The sequence below is a fragment of the Capra hircus genome, chromosome 15 (assembly GCF_001704415.2).
Source record: "Capra hircus breed San Clemente chromosome 15, ASM170441v1, whole genome shotgun sequence".
Taxonomy (NCBI): Eukaryota; Metazoa; Chordata; class Mammalia; order Artiodactyla; family Bovidae; genus Capra; species Capra hircus.
The window spans coordinates 33,658,535-33,665,160 of NC_030822.1; the positions used below are offsets into that span (position 1 = coordinate 33,658,535).

At 38.2% G+C, this 6,626-nt stretch overlaps 1 non-coding gene and 1 pseudogene across 1 annotated transcript; one reads left to right on the forward strand and one right to left on the reverse strand.

Annotated features, from left to right (window-relative positions):
* Positions 1-72, forward strand: TRNAC-GCA. The gene has a single exon. It is a non-coding gene; the product is annotated as a tRNA-Cys (tRNA).
* On the reverse strand, positions 5,241-6,372 carry LOC106502896 (annotated as a pseudogene).

Here is a 6,626-nt window from a genome sequence, read left to right on the forward strand (position 1 = left end):
TCCCTGGTGGCTCAGCGGTTAAAGCGTCTGCCTGCAATGCAGGAGACCCAGGTTCGATCCCTGGGTCGGGAAGATCCCCTGGAGAAGAAAATGTCAGCCCACTCCAGTATTCTTGCCTGGAGAATCCCAGGGAGAGAGGAGCCTGGTAGGCTACAGTCCACAGGGTTGCAAAGAGTTGGACATGACTGAGCTACTTCATTTTCACATTATAGAACAGATTTATATTTAAAGAAAAAAATGAGAAGGTACAGAGTTTATATATCCTTTTAACTCTACCCACCCAATTTTGTCTTAATATTAACCTTTTGCATTAGTGTAATATATTTGTTACAATTGATGAGGCAATGTTGGTACTTTATTAAGTATACTCCATAGTTTAGTACTTCAGTCTTTTATTGTACGTCTTTTGAGCTTTGACAAACAACATGCATCTACCATTACAGCATCATACACAATAGTATCATTGCTCTACAGATTCCCTGTATTCCACCTATTTATTTCTCCTCCCCTTTAAGCCTTCTGACAACCACTGATCTTTTCCTGTGTCTATAGCTTTTTGTTTCCCAAATGTCATGAAGTTGGTTGGAATCATACAGTACAGTAGCCCTTTAATATTGACTTCTTCCATTCCCGTATACACTTTAGTTTCTTGCATACCTTTCTGTGGCTTAATAGCTCAGTTATTTTGATTCCTGAATACCATTCCATTGTATTGGTGTACCACAGTTTATCCATTCACTTAGAGTAGAACATATTTTCTACTTATTTTCTTTAAAAATTTCTTTTAAAAATATTACATTTTCCATTTTTAAAAAATATTGTGTGAGAAATTTAATTTGTAGGTCGACAAGGAAGGAAAAGGACAGACTGCATCTATTTGGTTTGGAAACTGACTTCAACTTAGTGCACTTTTATAAAAGTTTCATTGTTAGTTTCAGCCTGTTTCCACATGGTGATCTATGAAGAGACTATGTTGTGAAATGGAAGTAGCAAATACTATGGTCATAATTCTATGACTAACAATGGATAGTCCTCTGAGACTTAATTTCATCCTCTGTAAATTGTGTATAATAACCAGACCCACTTTGGGGCCATATTCACAAGATGTCAGATGTGAACCACTTAGCAACATATGCAGATGCATAGCAATTAGTTAACAAAATATAAATCTGTGGTTTTTCAAAATTTTTCTTTGATATCCTAGCAAGCCATGTATCTAAGTCATCATCTGCTTAACCCTTGCAGCTAGATAATATAATGTTAGCTAGGCCAGTAAGTGAGGACAGCAGAAGGCTGCATTGTATCTATTATGAGAAAGCAGTTGGTTGGGCACTTATTTACTTTGATACTCTCTAAAATATCTGGACAACTCGCAAATATCAGAGTCTTGACCTTGGGAACTATGTACAATGCGGTCTTGTCCACAAACCAACTCCAATGTACTTGTTTCTGAGATAATCCTGAATAACAAGTTCATTCAGATCCAAGACTCTGATGATTGCAGGCACTCTTAGCTGGGTTCTCTACTCAGAATCTCTAAGGCTGCTATCAGTTTGTCTGCTGGGCTGCATTTTCATTTACTGACTCTATCTACTTTTCTTTTTCCCTTCTCCCTCCTCCCTCCTCTGCTTTTATTTATGTCTTCTATTAAATAGTATAAACTTAGAAACTTTGAATTTAATCAGTAAGGTCTTTGGAGTTATTGTACACATCTTTCATTTATAATCAATAGGCAATACTGGATTCATTGTATGGACTATGCATTGGGCATTTGTTTTTATCATTTGTACATTTATTTATGTAATTGATATTAATCATCTATCTGAACTAGGTTGTTATGCTATAACAACCCTCAAAAGAGATATGTCTGCTTGTATCATAGAGGATTGATAGCAGTCTGGTGAATACTTAAGTGAAATACTCTTCCCTTATCAGGGATAAGAGGCTTGTTATTAATGTTGCTGCTGTTGTTGTTCGGACATTCAGTTGTGTCTGACTCTTTGTGACCCCATGGATTACAGCAAGCCATGTTTCCCTGTCCTTCACCATTTCCCAGACGAGGCTATAGCCCGTGGGGTTGTAAAAGAGTTAGATATGACTGAGCAGCTAAATAACAACAACAAATATGTACAGTAGAATCATGCTCATTGTTAGTCACTAAGTCAAGTCCATAGATGTGGCTCATGGGCTTAGCTGCCCCCTGGAATGTGGAGTTTTCCTGGATCAGGGATCTAATGTGTGTCTCTGAGCACAACTGAGCCTCTGCTGTAGAGACTGGGAGCCACAACTACTGACCCCATGTGCCGCAATGACTAAAGCCCAAGAAAATAGGTTGATTGGTTCAAAGACACTTAGCATTACATACATGATAGTCATGATTATCCTCCAGAAAACTTTCTAAAATCTTTTCTGGAATGTGTATTAGCAAAACTTAGTCTATCACCTCTCTTTCATGTGCAAGACATGTAAGTTCTTTAATATCAGGTGTTTATTAAAAAAATAAAGTTACAAAAATATTGGTCAAATTGTGAGTTTTTACACACATGGGAACTAGCATTATTATTATTTTTTAATTTTTATTTTTACTTTATTTTACTTTACAACACTGTATTGGTTTTGGCATACATTGACATGAATCTGCCACGGGTGTACATGAGCTCCCAAACATGAACCCCCTTCCCACTTCCCACCCCACATCATCTCTACGGATCATCCCCGTGCACAGCCCCAAGCTTCCTGCATCCTGCATCAAACATAGACTGATGATTCATTTCTTTCATGATAGTATACATGTTTCAATGCCATTCTCCCAAGTCATCCCAACCTCCCCCTCTCCCTCAGAGTCCAAAAGTCCGCTCTACACATCTGTATCTATTTTGCTGTCTCACATACAGGGTCATCATTACCATCTTTCTAAATTCCATATATATGTGTTAGTATACTGTATTGGTGTTTTTCTTTCAGGCTTACTTCACTCTGTATAATCAGCTCCAATTTCATCCACCTCATTAGAACTGATTCAAATGTATTCTTTCTAATGGCTGAGTAATACTCCATTGTGTATATGTACCAAAGCTTTCTTATCCATTCATCTGCTGATGGACATCTAGGTTGTTTCCATGTCCTGGCTATTGTAAACAGTGCTGCGATGAACATTGGGGTACATACGTCTCTTTCTATTCTGGTATCCTTGGTGTGTATGCCCAGCAGTGGGATTGCTGGGTCATATGGCAGTTCTATTTGCAATTTTTTAAGGAATCTCCACACTGTTCTCCATAGTGGCTGTGCCAGTTTGTATTCCCACCAACAGTGTAAGAGAGTTCCCTTTTCTCCACAGCCTCTCCAGCATTTATTGCTTGTAGACTTTTGGGTCACAGCCATTCTGACTGGTGTGAAGTGGTACCTCATTGTGGTCTTAATTTGCATTTCTCTAATAATGAGTGACTTTGAGCATCTTTTCATGTGTTTGTTAGCCATCAGAATGTCTTCTTTGGAGAAATGTCTATTTAGTTCTTTGGCCCATTTTTTGAATGGGTCGTTTATTTTTCTGGAATTGAGCTGCAGAAGTTGTTTGTATATTTTTGAGATTAGTTCTTTGTCAGTTGCTTTATTTGCTATTATTTTCTCCCATTCAGAAGGCTTTTTCACCTTGCTTATAGTTTCCTTCATTGTGCAGAAGCTTTTAATTTTAATTAGATCCCATTTGTTTATTTTTGCTTTTATTTCCAGAATTCTGGGAGGTGGATCATAGAGGATCCTGCTGTGATTTATGTCGGAGAGTGTTTTGCCTATGTTCTCCTCTAGGAGTTTTATAGTTTCTGGTCTTATGTTTAGATCTTTAATCCATTTTGAGTTTGTTTTTGTGTGTGGTGTTAGAAAGTGATCTAGTTTCATTCTTTTACAAGTGGTTGACCAGTTTCCCCAGCACCACTTTTTAAAGAGATTTGTCTTTACTCCATTGTATATTCTTGTCTCCTTTGTCAAAGATAAGGTGTCCATATGTGTGTGGATTTACCTCTGGGCTTTCTATTTTGTTCCATTGATCTATATGTCTGTCTTTGTGCCAGTACCATACTGTCTTGATGACTGTGGCTTTGTAGTAGAGCCTGAAGTCAGGCAAGTTGATTCCTCCAGTTCCATTCTTCTTTCTCAAGATTGCTTTGGCTATTCGAGGTTTTTTGTATTTCCATACAAATCTTGAAATTATTTGTTCTAGTTCTGTGAAAAATACCGCTGGTAGTTTGATAGGGATTGCATTGAATCTGTAGATTGCTTTGTGTAGTATACTCATTTTCACTATATTGATTCTTCCAATCCATGAACATGGTATATTTCTCCATCTATTAGTGTCCTCTTTGATTTCTTTCATCAGTGTTTTATAGTTTTCTATATATAGGTCTTTAGTTTCTTTAGGTAGATATATTCCTAAGTATTTTATTCATTTTGTGCAATGGTGAATGGAATTGTTTCCTTAATTTCTTTTTCTACTTTCTCATTATTAGTGTATAGGAATGCAAGGAATTTCTGTGTGTTGATTTTATATCCTGCAACTTTACTATATTCATTGATTAGCTCTAGTAATTTTCTGGTGGAGTCTTTAGGGTTTTCTATGTAGAGGATCATGTCATCTGCAAACAGTGAGAGTTTTACTTCTTCTTTTCCAATTTGGATTCCTTTTATTTCTTTTTCTGCTCTGATTGCTGTGGCCAAAACTTCCAGAACTATGTTGAATAGTAGTGGTGAGAGTGGACACCCTTGTCTTGTTCCTGACTTTAGGGGAAATGCTTTCAATTTTTCACCATTGAGGATAATGTTTGCTGTGGGTTTGTCATATATAGCTTTTATTATGTTTAGGTATGTTCCTTCTATTCCTGCTTTCTGGAGGGTTTTTATCATAAATGGATGTTGAATTTTGTCAAAGGCCTTCTCTGCATCTATTGAGATAATCATATGGCTTTTATTTTCCAATTTGTTAATGTGGTGAATTACATTGATTGATTTGTGGATATTGAAGAATCCTTGCATCCCTGGGATAAAGCCCACTTGGTCATGGTGTATGATCTTTTTAATGTGTTGTTGGATTCTGATTGCTAGAATTTTGTTGAGGATTTTGCATCTATGTTCATCAGTGATATTGGCCTATAGTTTTCTTTTTTTGTGTGTGGCATCTTTGTCAGGTTTTGGTATTAGGGTGATGCCTTAAAATATTCTTACTGATATAATAAAATCCAAAGTTTATATTACATTTTCACAGAAAACCACTTCTTCATTCTACTTCAAATCTACTGGATCTTTACACTGTAGATGATTGGATTCATCAGGGGTAGAAAGAGAATATAGATGTTGCCCATAAGGACATGAACTAAAGGTGAGAGATGCTCTCTAAAACAGCATACCATGGTGAGACCAATGATGGGAATATAAAAAACCAGGACATCACCGATGTGGAGACAGGTATGCAAAGCCTTGAGTCTCTCTTTTTGAGATGCTATTTCCAGCACTGTATGCAAGATGAAAACTTAGGAGACAAGAATAAGGACAGCATCCAACAACATGGTACAAATCACCAGAGCCAGGGCTTAGACATTGTTGAAGCAGATGTCTGAGCAGGCCAGCTGGAGTAGGTCCTGATACAGTCAGAAGGAGTGAAAGGAATGTGGGGTTGGCAGTAAGGAAAGAACTTCAAATGAATGATGATGGGAAGAATGGACAAAGCACTTCTCATCAAAATAGTCAGCATAAAGTGAATGACCCTTCTATTATTCAAGATTGATGTATATCTCAGAGGACTGCAAATTTCTATAAAGCAATCAAAGGCCATGGCAAGAAGGACTCCAGGCTCTGTGTCAGAAAGTCCATGAACAAAATAAGCTTAGGCAATGCAGGCATCTAGGCCAGTCTCCTGGCTGAGCCCCCAAAGGATCCCCAGCACTGTGTGCACTGTGGTCAGCCCCATGCACAGGTCAGTGAGGGCCAGCATGGCCAGGAAGTAGAACATGGGCTCATGCAGGCTCTGCTCAGTACAGATCACATGCAGCACCAGGCAGTTTCTGAGGAAAACCACAGCATTGATCAAGGAAAAGGGAACTGAAAACCAGGCACAGTACTGCTCTAGGCCAGGAAACCCTGCAAGAATGAATATCAAGGAGTTGATAATGAAAGCAAAGAAGCAGACATGAATATTTGAAGATAATTTCCAAAATAAGATAAATGTTTGTTTACAGTCAGATATAGCAGAGCTACTTGGAATGTAGCACAGGTAAAGCTAATTGTAGATCTCCAGAGAAACTGTATACTATAGAAGGAACTCCAGCACAAGATGACTTCACAAGGAACTTCCTTGATATTAGTCTCAGAAGTTATAGAAAGTGAAGTCAAAGTGAAGTTGCTCAGTTGTGTCCGACTCTTTGAGACCCCATGGACTGTAGCCTACCACACTCCTCTGTCCATGGGATTTTCCAGGCAAGAGTACTGGAGTTGGTTGCCATTTCCTTCTCCAGAGGATCTTCCCAACCCAGGGATCGAACCCAGGTCTCCCACATTGTAGGCAGATGCTTTACGGTCTGAGCCACCAGGGAAGTCCAAGGTTATAGAAGCAAATCAAAGTCCTGACTGTTTTAGACAAA